This window comes from Ranitomeya imitator, chromosome 5 (genome assembly GCF_032444005.1).
Source record: "Ranitomeya imitator isolate aRanImi1 chromosome 5, aRanImi1.pri, whole genome shotgun sequence".
Lineage (NCBI taxonomy): Eukaryota > Metazoa > Chordata > Amphibia > Anura > Dendrobatidae > Ranitomeya > Ranitomeya imitator.
The window spans coordinates 537,751,210-537,769,925 of record NC_091286.1 but is presented as its reverse complement, the minus strand read 5'-3'; positions in this window follow the sequence as shown (position 1 = coordinate 537,769,925).

Here is an 18,716-nt window from a genome sequence, read left to right as displayed (position 1 = left end):
AACAACTACTAAACGAGAGCCAGAAGATCGAAGCAATGGAGACAAAACCTGGGGAACACCTTAGAGTGGAACACACCGTCTCTACACCCCTGACCCAACTTGTAGGCCGAATGCAGTGTTGTTTTCAACAACTACTAAACAAGAGCTTTAAGATTGAAGCAATGGAGAGGCAACCTGGGGAACACCTTGGAGTGGAACACACCGTCTCTACACCAGAGACCCAACTTGTAGGCCGAATGCAGTGTTGTTTTCAACAACTACTAAACAAGAGCTTCAAGATTGAAGCAATGGAGAGGCAACCTGGGGAACACCTTGGAGTGGAACACACCGTCTCTACACCCCAGACCCAACTTGTAGGCCGAATGCAGTGTTGCTTTCAACAACTACTTAAGAAGAGCCAGAAGATCGAAGCAATGGAGAGGCAACCTGGGGAACACCTTGGAGTGGAACACACCGTCTCTACACCCCAGACCCAACTTGTAGGCCGAATGCAGTGTTGTTTTCAACAACTACTTAAGAAGAGCCAGAAGATCGAAGCAATGGAGAGGCAACCTGGGGAACACCTTGGAGTGGAACACACCGTCTCTACACCCCAGACCCAACTTGTAGGCCGAATGCAGTGTTGTTTTCAACGACTACTTAAGAAGAGCCAGAAGATCAAAGCAATGGAGAGGCAACCTGGGGAACACCTTGGAGTGGAACACACCGTCTCTACACCCCAGACCCAACTTGTAGGCCTAATGCAGTGTTGTTTTCAACAACTACTAAACAAGAGCTTTAAGATTGAAGCTATGGAGAGGCAACCTGGGGAACACCTTGGAGTGGAACACACCGTCTCTACACCCCAGACCCAACTTGTAGGCCGAATGCAGTGTTGTTTTCAACAACTACTTAAGAAGAGCCAGAAGATCGAAGCAATGGAGAGGCAACCTGGGGAACACCTTGGAGTGGAACACACCGTCTCTACACCCCAGACCCAACTTGTAGGCCGAATGCAGTGTTGTTTTCAACAACTACTAAACGAGAGCCAGAAGATCGAAGCAATGGAGACGAAACCTGGGGAACACCTTAGAGTGGAACACACCGTCTCTACACCCCTGACCCAACTTGTAGGCCGAATGCAGTGTTGTTTTCAACAACTACTAAACAAGAGCTTTAAGATTGAAGCAATGGAGAGGCAACCTGGGGAACACCTTGGAGTGGAACACACCGTCTCTACACCAGAGACCCAACTTGTAGGCCGAATGCAGTGTTGTTTTCAACAACTACTAAACAAGAGCTTTAAGATTGAAGCAATGGAGAGGCAACCTGGGGAACACCTTGGAGTGGAACACACCGTCTCTACACCCCAGACCCAACTTGTAGGCCGAATGCAGTGTTGCTTTCAACAACTACTTAAGAAGAGCCAGAAGATCGAAGCAATGGAGAGGCAACCTGGGGAACACCTTGGAGTGGAACACACCGTCTCTACACCCCAGACACAACTTGTAGGCCGAATGCAGTGTTGTTTTCAACAACTACTTAAGAAGAGCCAGAAGATCGAAGCAATGGAGAGGCAACCTGGGGAACACCTTGGAGTGGAACACACCGTCTCTACACCCCAGACCCAACTTGTAGGCCGAATGCAGTGTTGTTTTCAACAACTACTTAAGAAGAGCCAGAAGATCGAAGCAATGGAGAGGCAACCTGGGGAACACCTTGGAGTGGAACACACCGTCTCTACACCCCAGACCCAACTTGTAGGCCGAATGCAGTGTTGTTTTCAACGACTACTTAAGAAGAGCCAGAAGATCAAAGCAATGGAGAGGCAACCTGGGGAACACCTTGGAGTGGAACACACCGTCTCTACACCCCAGACCCAACTTGTAGGCCTAATGCAGTGTTGTTTTCAACAACTACTAAACAAGAGCTTTAAGATTGAAGCTATGGAGAGGCAACCTGGGGAACACCTTGGAGTGGAACACACCGTCTCTACACCCCAGACCCAACTTGTAGGCCGAATGCAGTGTTGTTTTCAACAACTACTTAAGAAGAGCCAGAAGATCGAAGCAATGGAGAGGCAACCTGGGGAACACCTTGGAGTGGAACACACCGTCTCTACACCCCAGACCCAACTTGTAGGCCGAATGCAGTGTTGTTTTCAACAACTACTTAAGAAGAGCCAGAAGATCAAAGCAATGGAGAGGCAACCTGGGGAACACCTTGGAGTGGAACACACCGTCTCTACACCCCAGACCCAACTTGTAGGCCTAATGCAGTGTTGTTTTCAACAACTACTAAACAAGAGCTTTAAGATTGAAGCTATGGAGAGGCAACCTGGGGAACACCTTGGAGTGGAACACACCGTCTCTACACCCCAGACCCAACTTGTAGGCCGAATGCAGTGTTGTTTTCAACAACTACTTAAGAAGAGCCAGAAGATCGAAGCAATGGAGAGGCAACCTGGGGAACACCTTGGAGTGGAACACACCGTCTCTACACCCCAGACCCAACTTGTAGGCCGAATGCAGTGTTGTTTTCAACAACTACTTAAGAAGAGCCAGAAGATTGAAGCAATGGAGAGGCAACCTGGGGAACACCTTGGAGTGGAACACACCGTCTCTACACCCCAGACCCAACTTGTAGGCCTAATGCAGTGTTGTTTTCAACAACTACTAAACAAGAGCTTTAAGATTGAAGCTATGGAGAGGCAACCTGGGGAACACCTTGGAGTGGAACACACCGTCTCTACACCCCAGACCCAACTTGTAGGCCGAATGCAGTGTTGTTTTCAACAACTACTTAAGAAGAGCCAGAAGATCGAAGCAATGGAGAGGCAACCTGGGGAACACCTTGGAGTGGAACACACCGTCTCTACACCCCAGACCCAACTTGTAGGCCGAATGCAGTGTTGTTTTCAACAACTACTAAACAAGAGCTTTAAGATTGAAGCAATGGAGAGGCAACCTGGAGAACACCTTGGAGTGGAACACACCGTCTCTACACCCCAGACCCAACTTGTAGGCCGAATGCAGTGTTGTTTTCAACAACTACTAAACAAGAGCTTTAAGATTGAAGCAATGGAGAGGAAACCTGGAGAACACCTTGGAGTGGAACACACCATCTCTGCACCCCAGACCCAACTTGTAGGCCGAATGCAGTGTTGTTTTCAACAACTACTAAACGAGAGCCAGAAGATTGAAGCAATGGAGAGGCAATCTGGGGAACACCTTGGAGTGGAACACACCGTCTCTACACCCCAGACCCAACTTGTAGGCCGAATGCAGTGTTGTTTTCAACAACTAATAAACGAGAGCCAGAAGATCGAAGCAATGGAGAGGCAACCTGGGGAACACCTTGGAGTGGAACACACCGTCTCTACACCCCAGACCCAACTTGTAGGCCAAATGCAGTGTTGTTTTCAACAACTACTAAACAAGAGCTTTAAGATTGAAGCAATGGAGAGGCAACCTGGGGAACACCTTGGAGTGGAACACACCGTCTCTACACCCCAGACCCAACTTGTAGGCCGAATGCAGTGTTGTTTTCAAAAACTACTAAACAAGAGCTTTAAGATTGAAACAATGGAGAGGAAACCTGGAGAACATCTTGGAGTGGAACACACCGTCTCTACACCCCAGACCCAACTTGTAGGCCGAATGCAGTGTTGTTTTCAACAACGACTAAACGAGAACCAGAAGATTGAAGCAATGGAGAGGCAACCTGGGGAATACCTTGGAGTGGAAAACACCGTCTCTACACCCCAGACCCAACTTGTAGGCCGAATGCAGTGTTGTTTTCAACAACTACCAAACGAGAGCCAGAAGATTGAAGCAATGGAGAGGCAACCTGGGGAACACCTTGGAGTGGAACACACCGTCTCTACACCCCAGACCCAACTTGTAGGCCGAATGCAGTGTTGTTTTCAACAACTACTAAACAAGAGCTTTAAGATTAAAGCAATGGAGAGGCAACCTGGGGAACACCTTGGAGTGGAACACACCATCTCTACACCCCAGACCCAACTTGTAGGCCTAATGCAGTGCTGTTTTCAACAACTACTAAACGAGAGCTAGAAGCTCGAAGCTATGGAGAGGAAACCTGGGGAACACCTTGGAGCGGCAGACACCGTTAGTAGGCCCTACCGAAGTAGTAGTAGTAGCCCCAATGCAGTTTTCAAATTCCTATAGGCTGAAAACCAGACTATTGACGCTCAGCTTTTTTAAAAGGAGGACAGCTGTATTGAGTGGCGCAGACAGACACAGGTAGTAGGCCTTAAACACAAAATTTGGCTCAATGCAGTTTAAAAAAGGTTACAGGGGTACACAGGCAGCATTGGTCTGTTCAGTGGAGGACAATTTCAATTATGGACCACAGACAGAGTTTGTATGCCTACTATTAAAAAAAGGATGCTCTATGCAATTTAAAATAGGTTCCAGGGGTACACGGGCAGCAGTAGACAGGTCACTGGAGGACTAGTGAAAGGAGGGACCGCAGACAGGCGTAGTAGGCCTAACATAACAAAATTTGGCTGTAGGCACTATAAAATTGGTTCCAGGGGTACACGGGCAGCAGTGGTCAGGTCAGTGGAGGACTAGTGGAAGGTGGGACCGCAGACAGGCTTAGTAGGCCTAACATAACAAAATTTGGCTGTAGGCACTTTAAAATTGGTTCCAGGGTTACACGGGCAGCAGTAGACAGGTCACTGGAGGACTAGTGGAAGGAGGGACCGCAGACAGGCGTAGTAGGCCTAACATAACAAAATTTGGCTGTAGGCACTTTAAAATTGGTTCCAGGGGTACACGGGCAGCAGTGGTCAGGTCAGTGGAGGACTAGTGGAAGGAGGGACCGCAGACAGGCGTAGTAGGCCTAACATAACAAAATTTGGCTGTAGGCACTTTAAAATTGGTTCCAGGGGTACACGGGCAGCAGTAGACAGGTCACTGGAGGACTAGTGGAAGGAGGGACCGCAGACAGGCGTAGTAGGCCTAACATAACAAAATTTGGCTGTAGGCACTTTAAAATTGGTTCCAGGGGTGCACGGGCAGCAGTGGTCAGTTCAGTGGAGGACTAGTGGAAGGAGGGACCGCAGACAGGCGTAGTAGGCCTAACATAACAAAATTTGGCTCTAGGCACTTTAAAATTGGTTCCAGGGGTACACGGGCAGCAGTAGACAGGTCACTGGAGGACTAGTGGAAGGAGGGACCGCAGACAGGCGTAGTAGGCCTAACATAACAAAATTTGGCTGTAGGCACTTGCAATTCTCTTGCAGGGGTACACAGGCAGCATTGGTGTTGTCAGCGGAGGCCGATTGTAATGAGTGTCTGCCAGTTAGTACTCAAAAAAAAAAAAAGGTGTTAATGTCTCGCATTACAACAAAACCAAAACACAAAAGGGTGGAATACTTAGGTACAGGGGTGGGCTCCTCTACTGATTTTTAGACCTAGTAATTTGGCGCTAATTATATACTGGTGTAAATATAGGACACTGCCCCTGACTATGTTAAGTACCATCATACATGTCAACACAATGTTATTGTCAGTGCCAGGCATTGAATGATGTCAGCGCATAGAGTAAACATTGGTGGAACTGTGAGAGATAATTGTGCAATTGGTAGAGCAATGTTTGAGCTGGGGGGGAACTCTCTTGTGGCCGGCGGTACAGGCCCAGGGCCCCTCATGTTACAACAGTGTGTCTGACGTTGGGTGCGCACCACCATCACCAGAGACACTTTATTGTACTATGAGGGACCCAGTGGCAGTGCCATCGACCAAAAGCAGGCACACCCACCTCTTCAGACAAACGGCACTCTCACGGGTGCTTGCGCCAAGTGGCGAGACCACGGCCCCGTGGGGGGAGTTTGGCCATTTAGGGAGGTGTAAACATGTCGTATGCTGGACAATCAGCTGCTGCAAATTACGAGATTGGAAAAGTCAGTCAGAGTAGTCCACAAGCAAGACCTTTTCATAGGGAAGCTAGGTGTCAGCCGGGCAAGGTGGGGCAAAAGAATTCGAAATCCAGTTGTGGTTCATTTTAATGAAGGTTAGATCATCAACATTTTGGATAGCCAGATGAGTCCTTTTTTCGGTTAATATTGAACCTGCAGCACTGAATAATCTTTCTGATAGGACACTAGCTGCCGGGCAAGCAAGCTCCTGCAATGCATATTCTGCCAATTCTGGCCAGGTGTCTAATTTGGATGCCCAGTAATCAAATGGGAATGATGGTTGAGGGAGAACATCGATAAGGGATGAAAAATAGTTAGTAACAATACTGGACAAATGTTGTCTCCTGTCACTTTGAATTGATGCTGCAGTACCTGTCCTGTCTGCGGTCATAGCAAAATCACTCCACAACCTGGTCAGAAAACCCCTCTGTCCAACGCCAATTCTGATTTGTGCACCTCTACCACCTCTGGTCTGCTGCCCCCTGCAGCTCGTGTGAGAACGATCACGTGCGCTGTGTGCTGGGAATGCCTGAAGCAAACGGTCAACAAGAGTTGATTGTTTAGTTGCTAATATTAGTTCCAAGTTCTCATGTGGCATAATATTTTGCAATTTGCCTTTATAGCGAGGATCAAGGAGGCAGGCCAACCACTAATTGTCATCGTTCATCATTTTAGTAATGCGTGTGTACCTTTTGAGGATACGTAAGGCATAATCCGCCATGTGGGCCAAAGTTCCAGTTGTCAAATCTGCGGTTGTGCTAGGTTGAGGGGCAGTTTCAGGCAAATCTACGTTACTTGTGTCCCTCAAAAAACCAGAACCCGGCCTTGCCACGCCACCAATTTCCAGTGGCCCCGGAAAAGCTTCCTCATTAAAAAAATACTCATCCCCATCATCCTCCTCGTCCTCCTCCTCCTGTTCGCCCGCTACCTCGTCCTGTACACTGCCCTGAGCAGACAATGGCTGACTGTCATAAAGGCTTTCCGCTTCCTCTGCTGCAGACGCCTGCTCCTTTATGTGCGTCAAACTTTGCATCAGCAGACGCATTAGGGGGATGCTCATGCTTATTATGGCATTGTCTGCACTAACCAGCCGTGTGCATTCCTCAAAACACTGAAGGACTTGACACATGTCTTGTATCTTCGACCACTGCACACCTGACAACTCCATGTCTGCCATCCTACTGCCTGCCCGTGTATGTGTATCCTCCCACGAATACATAACAGCACGCCTCTGTTCGCACAGTCTCTGAAGCATGTGCAGTGTTCATTTCCACCTTGTTGCAACGTCTATGATTAGGTGATGCTGGGGAAGGTTCAAAGACCACTGATAGGTCTGCATACGGCTGGAGTGTATGGGCGAACGGCTGATATGCGAGCAAAGTCCGCGCACTTTGAGGAGCAGGTCGGATAACCCCGGATAACTTTTCAGGAAGCACTGCACCACCAGGTTTAAGGTGTGAGCCAGGCAAGGAATGTGTTTCAGTTGGGAAAGGGAGATGGCAGCCATGAAATTCCTTCCGTTATCACTCACTACCTTGCCTGCCTCAAGATCTACAGTGCCCAGCCACGACTGCGTTTCTTTCTGCAAGAACTCGGACAGAACTTCCGCGGTGTGTCTGTTGTCGCCCAAACACTTCATAGCCAATACAGCCTGCTGATGCTTGCCAGTAGCTGCCCCATAATGGGACAACTGGTGTGCAACAGTGGCAGCTGCGGATGGAGTGGTTGGGCGACTGCGGTCTGTGGACAAGCTACAGTCAACTGTTTCCTAGACCGTGGTCTAGGCAGAACTGTCCCAAAATTGCTGTCCCCTGTGGACCCTGCATCCACCACATTCACCCAGTGTACCGTGATGGACACGTACCGTCCCTGCCCATGCCTACTGGTCCATGCATCTGTTGTCAGGTGCACCTTTGTACTCACAGATTGCCTGAGTGCATGGACGATGCGCTCTTTAACATGCTGGTGGAGGGCTGGGATGGCTTTTCTCGAAAAGAAGTGTCGACTGGGTAGCTCGTAGCGTGGTACAGCGTAGTCCATCAGGGCTTTGAAAGCTTCGCTTTCAACTAACCGGTAGGGCATCATCTCTAACGAGATTACTCTAGCTATGTGGGCGTTCAAACCCTGTGTATGCGGATGCGAAGCTAAGTACTTCCTTTTTCTTACCAGAGTCTCATGTAGGGTGAGCTGGACTGGAGAGCTGGAGATCGTGGAACTAGCGGGGGTGCCGGTGGACATGGCAGACTGAGAGACGGTTGGAGACGGTATTGTTGCCGCCGGTGCCCTAGATGCAGTGTTTCCTACTACGAAACTGGTGATTCCCTGACCCTGACTGCTTTGGCCTGGCAAAGAAACCTGCACAGATACTGCAGGTGGTGCTGAAAATGGTGGCCTTACAGTGACGGAAGGGATGTAGCGTTGCTGACTAGCTTCATTGGCCGAGGGTGCTACAACCTTAAGGGACGTTTGGTAGTTAGTCCAGGCTTGCAAATGCATGGTGGTTAAATGTCTATGCATGCAACTTGTATTTAGACTTTTCAGATTCTGACCTCTGCTTAAGGTAGTTGAACATTTTTGACAGATGACTTTGCTCTGATCAATTGGATGTTGTTTAAAAAAAATGCCAGACTGCACTCTTTCTAGCATCGGATCCTTTTCAGGCATTGCAGACTGAGCTTTAACCGGATGGCCACGCTGTCCTCCAACAGGTTTTGGCTTTGCCACGCGTTTTGGGCCAGATACGGGCCCGGCAGATGGAACCTTTTGCAGTGTTGATGCCTGCTGCGGCCCCTCCTCCTCCGCTTCAGAACTACTGCCCCCTGCACCCTGTTCCCCCAATGGCTGCTAATCGGGGTCAACAACTGGGTCATCTATAACCTCCTCTTCTATCTCGTGTGCAACTTCGTCTGTGTCACCATGTAAGTCGGTGGTATAGCGTTCGTGACGGGGCAACATAGTCTCATCAGGGTCTGATTCTGGATCAGTACCCTGCGAGGGCAATGTTGTGGTCTGAGTCAAAGGACCAGCATAGTAGTCTGGCTGTGGCTGTGCATCAGTGCACTCCATGTCAGATTCAACTTGTAATGGGCATGGCCTGTTAACTGTTTAACTTTCTAAGCCAGGGACGGTATGTGTAAAGAGCTCCATGGAGTAACCCGTTGTGTCGCCTGCTGCATACTTCTCTGTTGTTTTTGCTGAAGAGGACAAGGAAGCGACTTGTCCCTGACCGTGAACATCCACTAATGACGCGCTGCTTTTACATTTACCAGTTTCAGAAGAGGAGGCAAAAGAGCTAGAGGCTGAGTCAGCAAGGTAAGCCAAAACTTGCTCTTGCTGCTCCGGCTTTAAAAGCGGTTTTCCTACTCCCAGAAAAGGGAGCGTTCGAGGCCTTGTGTAGCCAGACGACGAACCTGGCTCCACAGCTCGAGACTTAGGTGCTATATTGTTTTTCCCAAGGCCACCTGATGCTCCACTACCACTACAATCATTACCAGCTGGCAATGAATGCCCACGGCCACGACCTCTTCCACCAGACTTCCTCATTGTTTTAAAAACGTCACCAAAGTAACGGTATTTGTTACTGTCAAACAACTTACAAGGTGAACTCTAACTTCTGTATGATTTAGATATCCCTTTATAGGTGGGTGAGACCGCAAGGAAAATCAGGCACGATGTTACACACTCTGTTTTCTTTGGCACCAAATGAGAGAGATGCCACACACGCAGGACTGTCACTCAAGCACAAATGTCAATATTAATCTCCCACTGTGTTAGGACTGGCGGAACGCACCAAGACAGGTGACAAAGATGCGTTCGCAGTCCGGGGTCCACCGTGCAGGTGAGAACCTGCTGCTAGCAATTTGCAGACTAAATAGCGGTACACTAAAGTAAACACGCGTGGGTTAAACCTCACCCAGCGTGAGGAAAGCGATCCTGTTAATTCACAGGACCGCAATACCGCACTAGAGTGCGAGCAAGTGGCCAGCGGACTTAACCCCAGAAGGGATTGAAGCCCGATTAGGCCCTTGCTGGCACAACACCGCAACTGGGTGTGTAGAGAACCTACAGAAATATAAGCGCACAAGTGCGCGAGCGATGCCGCACTAACGGACGCCACTAACCACCCAGACTTGGGTATGGAAAGCGCAAGGCAGGCGCACGGCGCCGTACTGGCAGGCACAGCTACAGGACGCTGTGATGTGTGTTTAGTGTAGTAGGCTAAGTCGGGCGCTAGATAGCAGCCGTACACCTTCCGCGAACAGACATTCAATAGGGAAGGGGTAACCAAGAACGACTTGCACTCACACATACACACATATCAATTGTAAGACAATACTAGCGCATGGCCGTGCGGTCATGCGCAGTTTATATAGCTGCAGCACAGGAAATGGCTATAGAACTTTTGCCCTTCTAGGACCTGCCAAGAGGACCAATGGAATGTGCCGCAGAGCCTGAGCACATGACCCTCGATCTCCAACGGGAGATCTTGCCCTGGGCATGCTCAGTGTGTGCAGATAAGGACTTAGTCCCAGAGAAGTCCGCTCGCTGCTGACCAGAATAGGCTTCAAAGGCAGAAGCTGGAGAAGCAGCAATAACTCTTCTCACAGAGTCAGACTGAGCGAGACGCTGGGATCGACGTCCCTGCTGAGCAGACTCCACTGCGGCTGGAGGGGAATGGGAGACCGCAGCGGAGACGGATCGAGATTCCCCCTGTGCAGCAGAGGAAACTCGACTCCTAACATTACCCCCCCTCCTAGGGCCCCCCCCTCCTTGGGCCTCGCTACGCTCGAAGGCAGCAATGAGCTGTGGGGCCCGAATGTTTTCAGCAGGCTCCCAAGACCTGTCCTCTGGACCATAACCCTTCCAATCCACCAAATAAAACTTTTTGCCGCGTACCACCTTGCACCCCAAAATAGCGTTCACCTCGTAATCGTCCGTAGACGAACCCGATGTCCCGGCAGATGACTCGGAAAACCGGGACATGTATACGGGTTTCAAGAGGGACACATGAAAGGTGTCGGTGATACCCAAGCGTGGAGGAAGAGCCAGGCGGTAGACCACGGGATTAACCTGCTCGAGGACCTTGAATGGACCCAAGTAGCGAGGAGCAAACTTAGTGGACTCAACTCGCAGCCTGATGTTACGGGCGGAGAGCCACACCAAGTCGCCAGGAGCAAAGGCCGGGGCAGGGCGCCGATGTGCATCGGCGGAGGACCTCATTCTCTCCTTCGAGGCCCGAATGGCATCCTGAGTGCGGTCCCAAATGTCCCGTGCCTCCACTGCCCAGTCTGCCACCCTGGAGTCAGCAGAGGACACGGGCATAGGCACAGGAACCCGCGGATGCTGGCCGTAATTAAGGAGGAAAGGAGTCTGACCGGTGGAATCGGCAACAGCGTTATTAAGGGCGAACTCTGCCCATGGTAATAAAGATGCCCAGTCATCCTGCCTGGCAGAAACAAAATGTCGCAGATATGTGACCAGAGTCTGATTGGCCCTCTCTACCAACCCATTCGTCTCGGGATGATATGCGGAAGAGAGATTTAACTCAATGCTGAGAAGACGACAAAGCTCTCTCCAGAACCGAGACGCAAACTGGGGACCCCGGTCACTGACAATTTTGTCTGGCATGCCGTGTAGGCGGAAGATGTGTCTTATGAACAACGCTGCCAAGGCCCGTGCAGAAGGTAACCGTGGGAGCGGCACCAAGTGCACCATTTTCGAGAAATGATCGGTAATTACCCAAATGACGGTACAGCCGCGAGACTTGGGCAAACCCACTACAAAGTCCATCCCGACCATCTCCCAGGGCCTGTCTGCCACCGGCAAGGGATAGAGTAACCCAGACGGCCGTTGTCGAGGAGACTTATTTTTGGCGCATGAGACACACGCCAGAACGTAATCCCTGACATCTCGCAGCATATGCGGCCACCAGTACGTCCTCGCCAGCAGCTCAGATGTCCTTTTAGTCCCAAAGTGTCCACCCACCCTGGAGGAATGAGCCCAAGAGAGAACCTCCGGTCGCAAATTTATGGGCACAAAAGTCTTGCCCGGAGGCACAGACTCAAGCGACACCGGAGCCACGGTTCTCAAGCTCTCAGAAGGAACAATAAGCCGAGGCTCTCCTTCCTCCTCCTCAGATGACACAACAGAGCGAGAAAGAGCATCAGCTCGAATGTTCTTCTCCCCAGCGACATAATGGAGGGTGAAGTGGAATCGGGAGAAGAATAAGGACCATCTGGCCTGGCGAGAATTTAGCCTCTGGGCTGTTTGCAAATATAGCAAATTTTTATGGTCTGTAAATACTTGAAAGGGAAAACGAGCCCCCTCCAAGAGATGTCTCCACTCAGAGAAAGCCAATTTCATCGCTAGCAACTCCCTGTCCCCGATGGAATAATTCCTCTCCGCTGGTGTGAAGGTCTTGGAGAAGAAAAAGCACGGATGCTTCCGACCTTGAGCATCCTTCTGGAAGAGGACTGCTCCAGCACCAACGGAAGAGGCATCCACCTCCATTATAAACGGCTTATCGACATCGGGACGATGTAGGATGGGAGCGCTAGCAAAATGAGACTTAGTAGAAGAAAAGGCCCTGGAGACCTCTTCAGACCACACTTTGGGATTTGCTCCCTTCTTGGTGAGGGCTACCAAGGGAGCTACCAAAGTTGAGAAATGAGGGATGAACTGGCGGTAATAATTAATGAACCCCATAAAGCGCTGCACCGCTTTAAGTGAATGGGGTTCTTGCCAGTCCATCACAGCCTGTAGTTTGGCAGGATCCATAGCCAATCCTTGGGCAGAGATGATATAGCCCAGGAAAGGTAAAGACTCCTGCTCAAACACACACTTCTCCAACTTTGCGTAAAGAGAGTTTGCCCGTAAGAGGTCGAAGACTCTGCCAACATCTCTCCGGTGGGAGTCAATATCTGGAGAGAAGATGAGAATATCATCCAGATAGACTACGACCGAGGTGGAAAGTATATCCCGGAAGATGTCGTTGACAAAGTCTTGGAAAACGGCTGGGGCATTACAGAGCCCGAAGGGCATCACCAGATACTCATAATGCCCATCTCTGGTGTTAAACGCCGTCTTCCATTCGTCCCCCTCACGAATGCGAATCAGGTTATAAGCTCCCCGCAGGTCTAATTTGGTAAATACCTTAGCTCCCCGTAGCCTATCAAAAAGCTCAGAAATCAGGGGCAGCGGGTACTTATTTTTAACGGTGATGGCGTTAAGACCCCTGTAGTCTATGCAAGGACGCAACTCTCCACTCTTCTTCTGTACGAAGAAGAACCCTGCCCCAGCTGGTGACACTGACTTCCTAATAAATCCTCTTGCCAAATTCTCCTGGATGTATTGGGACATAGCCTCCGTTTACGGGAGAGAGAGGGGATAGACACGTCCCCGAGGAGGTTCTGCTCCAGGCAAGAGATCTATAGGACAGTCATAGGGACGGTGAGGCGGAAGGGTCTCCGCGGCTTTTTTGGAAAAGACATCTGCATAAGACCAATAGTGTTTGGGGAGAGTAGAGAGATCTGCGGGTATCTCAGTGGTGGAAACCTGAACGCACTCTTTCACACATCTGCCCTTGCAGGATTCACTCCAACCCAATATCCTCCCAGAGGTCCACTCAATATGTGGGGAGTGGAAACGAAGCCAGGGCATTCCCAGCAGAATCTCATCCATTCCCTCGGGAAGGACAAGAAGGGAAATAGTCTCCTGGTGGGATGGGGACATGGCTAACGTGAAAGGGACAGTCTGATGTGTGATCTGTAATGGAAGTGTCGACCCATTCACCACTCTCACGGTTACTGGTTTGGCTAGCATAGCCAGAGGTATTGCGTGGCGCTGAGCAAAAGCAGAAGACATAAAATTTCCCTCTGCTCCTGAATCCACACAAAGCTCTACTGTAAGAGTGGATGTGCCTAACAGGATTGTCCCTTTAAAGGACAATTTTGAGGAAAATGCCGCGGTGTCCAGTGAACCTCCTCCAATGGACACTAGACGCGATCGTTTTCCCGACCGCCGTGGACATTTATTAGCGAAATGTCCCGGTTGCTGGCAATTTTTACATAGCACAGGTACTCGAGCGGTCTGAGACCTAGATCCCGCTCGAGAAACCTCCATGGCCTCATGGGAGTCGGACGCCATAACAGGAGATTCTAGAGGTTTGGCAAAGATGGGAGCCAGCCGAAACCTCTGCCTACACTGGGTCCGCTCCAACCTCCGCTCGTTAAAACGGAGATCGATGCGGGTAGCTATAGTAATAAGCTCCTCCAGTGTGGCGGGAATCTCCCTGGTGGCCAAGGCGTCCTTCACATGATCTGCCAGTCCTTTCCAGAACACCGGAATAAGGACTTTATCTGGCCATTCCAGCTCAGAAGCTAGAGTCCGGAATAGGATGGCAAACTGGCTGACCATGGACGAAGCCTGAGTAATTGCCAACAATTGGAGCGCGGTATCGTGGGTGACACGAGGTCCCAGAAAGACCTGCCTCAGAGCGTCCAGGAAGATAGGAGCACTCTGCACCACACGATCACCACGTTCCCAAAGCGGCGTTGCCCACTCCAACGCCCTGCCCGACAAGAGAGATATAATGAATCCCACTTTCGCCCGTTCCGTAGGAAAACGTGCAGCCAGCAGCTCGAGATGTATGGAGCACTGGCTCACGAATCCCCGACATGGCTTACTGTCACCAGCAAACTTGTCTGGAAGCGGGAGACGGGATAAGGTCGGAGCAGGGGTAGCAGCGGACAAACTGGCTGCAGCTGCACTTGCAGCCTGAACAGCGACAGCAGTAACGTCCACAGCTGAGGTTGTGCGCTCGAGAGCCGCCAACCTACCCTCCAGCTGCTGGATGTACTGCTGTAGACGCTGACCGTCTGCCATTTACTAGCCAGACCCTGGCGCTAGTATTATGTTAGGACTGGCGGAACGCACCAAGACAGGTGACAAAGATGCGTTCGCAGTCCGGGGTCCACCGTGCAGGTGAGAACCTGCTGCTAGCAATTTGCAGACTAAATAGCGGTACACTAAAGTAAACACGCGTGGGTTAAACCTCACCCAGCGTGAGGAAAGCGATCCTGTTAATTCACAGGACCGCAATACCGCACTAGAGTGCGAGCAAGTGGCCAGCGGACTTAACCCCAGAAGGGATTGAAGCCCGATTAGGCCCTTGCTGGCACAACACCGCAACTGGGTGTGTAGAGAACCTACAGAAATATAAGCGCACAAGTGCGCGAGCGATGCCGCACTAACGGACGCCACTAACCACCCAGACTTGGGTATGGAAAGCGCAAGGCAGGCGCACGGCGCCATACTGGCAGGCACAGCTACAGGACGCTGTGATGTGTGTTTAGTGTAGTAGGCTAAGTCGGGCGCTAGATAGCAGCCGTACACCTTCCGCGAACAGACATTCAATAGGGAAGGGGTAACCAAGAACGACTTGCACTCACACATACACACATATCAATTGTAAGACAATACTAGCGCATGGCCGTGCGGTCATGCGCAGTTTATATAGCTGCAGCACAGGAAATGGCTATAGAACTTTTGCCCTTCTAGGACCTGCCAAGAGGACCAATGGAATGTGCCGCAGAGCCTGAGCACATGACCCTCGATCTCCAACGGGAGATCTTGCCCTGGGCATGCTCAGTGTGTGCAGATAAGGACTTAGTCCCAGAGAAGTCCGCTCGCTGCTGACCAGAATAGGCTTCAAAGGCAGAAGCTGGAGAAGCAGCAATAACTCTTCTCACAGAGTCAGACTGAGCGAGACGCTGGAATCGACGTCCCTGCTGAGCAGACTCCACTGCGGCTGGAGGGGAATGGGAGACCGCAGCGGAGACGGATCGAGATTCCCCCTGTGCAGCAGAGGAAACTCGACTCCTAACACACTGTTTCTTTTTTTTTCAGGGAGAATTTAATAACCAAAAACAGGCACTAGGCCCACTAATTCTGAGAGATGGCACACACGACTGGCACAGAAGCACAAAGGCCAATATTAATCTCCCACTGTTTTTTTTGTCAGGGAGAATTTATAAACCCAATAAAAAATAAACACTACGCTTTCTATGGCCCACTATTTGAGAGAGATGGCACACTCAGGACTGGCACACAAGCAGAAAGGCAAATATTAATTTCCCACTGTTTTTTCAGGGAGAATTTAGAAACCAAATAAAAAAAAAAAAAAGGCTTTCTATGGCCCACAATTTGAGAGAGATGGCACACTCAGGACTGGCACACAAGCAGAAAGGCCAATATTAATCTCCCACTTTTTTTTTTTCAGGGAGAATTTAGAAACCAAATTTTAAAATAAAAAACACTAGGCTTTCTATGGCCCACTATTTGAGAGAGATGGCACACTCAAGACTGGCACACAAGCAGAAAGGCCACTATTAATCTCCCACTGTTTTTTTATTTTTTCAGGAAGAATTTCAAAACTAAATTAAAAAAAAAAACACTAGGCTTTCTATGGCCCACTATTTGAGAGAGATGGCACACTCAGGACTGGCACACAAGCAGAAAGGCCAATATTAATCTCCCACTGTTTTTTTTTCAGGGAGAATTTAGAAACCAAATTTAAAAAAAAAGAAAAAAGGCTTTCTATGGCCCACAATTTGAGAGATGGCACACTCAGGACTGGCACACAAGCAGAAAGGCCAATATTAATCTCCCACTTTTTTTTTTTCAGGGAGAATTTAGAAACCAAATTTTAAAATAAAAAGCACTAGGCTTTCTATGGCTCACTATTTGAGAGAGATGGCACACTCGGGACTGGCACACAAGCAGAAAGGCCAATATTAATCTCCCACTGTTTTTTTTATTTTTTCAGGGAGAATTTAGAAACCAAATTTGAAAAAAAAAAAAAAAAGGCTTTCTATGGCCCACTATTTGAGAGAGATGGCACACTCAGGACAGGCAAACAAGCAGAAAGGCCAATATTAATCTCCCACTGTTTTTTTATTTTTTCAGGGAGAATTTAGAAACCAAATTTAAAAAAAAAAACACTAGGCTTTCTATGGCCCACTATTTGAGAGAGATGACTCAGGACTGGCACACAAGCATAAAGGCCAATATTAATATCCCACAGTTTTTTTGGTCAGGGAGAATTTATAAACCCAATAAAAAAATTAAAAAAAATTAGTCTTTCTATGGCCCGCTATTTGAGAGAGATGGCACACTCAGGACTGGCACACAAGCAGAAAGGCCAATATTAATCTTCCACTGTTTTTTTTTCAGGGAGAATGTAGAAACCAAATTAAAAAAAAAAGAAAAAAGGCTTTCTATGGCCCACAATTTGAGAGAGATGGCACACTCAGGACTGGCACACAAGCAGAAAGGCCAATATTAATCTCCCACTTTTTTTTTTTTTCAGGGAGAATTTAGAAACCAAATTTTAAAATAAAAAGCACTAGGCTTTCTATGGCTCACTATTTGAGAGAGATGGCACACTCGGGACTGGCACACAAGCAGAAAGGCCAATATTAATCTCCCACTGTTTTTTTTATTTTTTCAGGGAGAATTTAGAAACCAAATTTGAAAAAAAAAAAAAAAAGGCTGTCTATGGCCCACTATTTGAGAGAGATGGCACACTCAGGACAGGCACACAAGCAGAAAGGCCAATATTAATCTCCCACTGTTTTTTTACTTTTTCAGGAAGAATTTAGAAACCAAATTAAAAAAAAAAAACACTAGGCTTTCTATGGCCCACTATTTGAGAGAGATGACTCAGGACTGGCACACAAGCACAAAGGCCAATATTAATCTCCCACTGTTTTTTTTATTTTTTCAGGGAGAATTTAGAAACCAAATTTAAAAAAAAAAACACTAGGCTTTCTATGGCCCACTATTTGAGAAAGATGGCACTCTCAGGACTGGCACACAAGCAGAAAGGCCAATATTAATCTCCCACTGTTTTTTTTTTAGGGAGAATTTAGAAACAAAATTAAAAAAAAAAAACACTAGGCTTTCTATGGCCCACTATTTGAAAGAGATGGCACACTCAGGACTGGCACACAAGCACAAGGGCCAATATTAATCTCCCACTGTTGTTTTGGTCAGGGAGAATTTATAAACCCAATAAAAAAAATAAAAAAATAGGCTTTCTATGGCCCACTATTTGAGAGAGATGGCACACACAGAGATGGCATTCTAGCAGAAATGCCAATCTTAATCTCCCACAACTTATTTTTTTAGGAAAAATTAAAAAAAAAAAAAAAAGAAAAAAGGGACTGTCCTACAATTACTATCTCCCTGCAGTAATCTCAGCCAGGTATGGCAGGCAGCAATAAGAAGGAGTGGACTGCTGCACAAATTAAATCAAAAGTGTGGACAAACAAACAAGATTGCTGTGCAGAAAGGAAGGAACAACAGGATTTGTGCTTTGAAAAAAGCAGTTGGTTTGCACAGCGGTGTACACACAGCAATGCAGCTATCAGGGAGCCTTCTAGAGCAGCCCAATGAGCTACAGCGCTGAGGAAAAAAAAATGTAGCTTCCACTGTCCCTGCAAACAAAAGGTGGTGTTGGACAGTGGAAATCGCTACAGCACAAGCGGTTTGGTGGTTAATGGACCCTGCCTAACGCTATCCCTGCTTCTGACGAAGCAGATCAGCAGCAGTAAGATGGCGGTCGGCGGGAACGCCTCTTTATAGCCCCTGTGACGCCGCAGACAGCAAGCCAATCACTGCAATGCCCTTCTCTAAGATGGTGGGGACCAGGACCTATGTCATCACGCTGCCCACACTCTGCGTCCACCTTCATTGGCTGAGAAATGGCGCTTTTAGCGTCATTGAAACG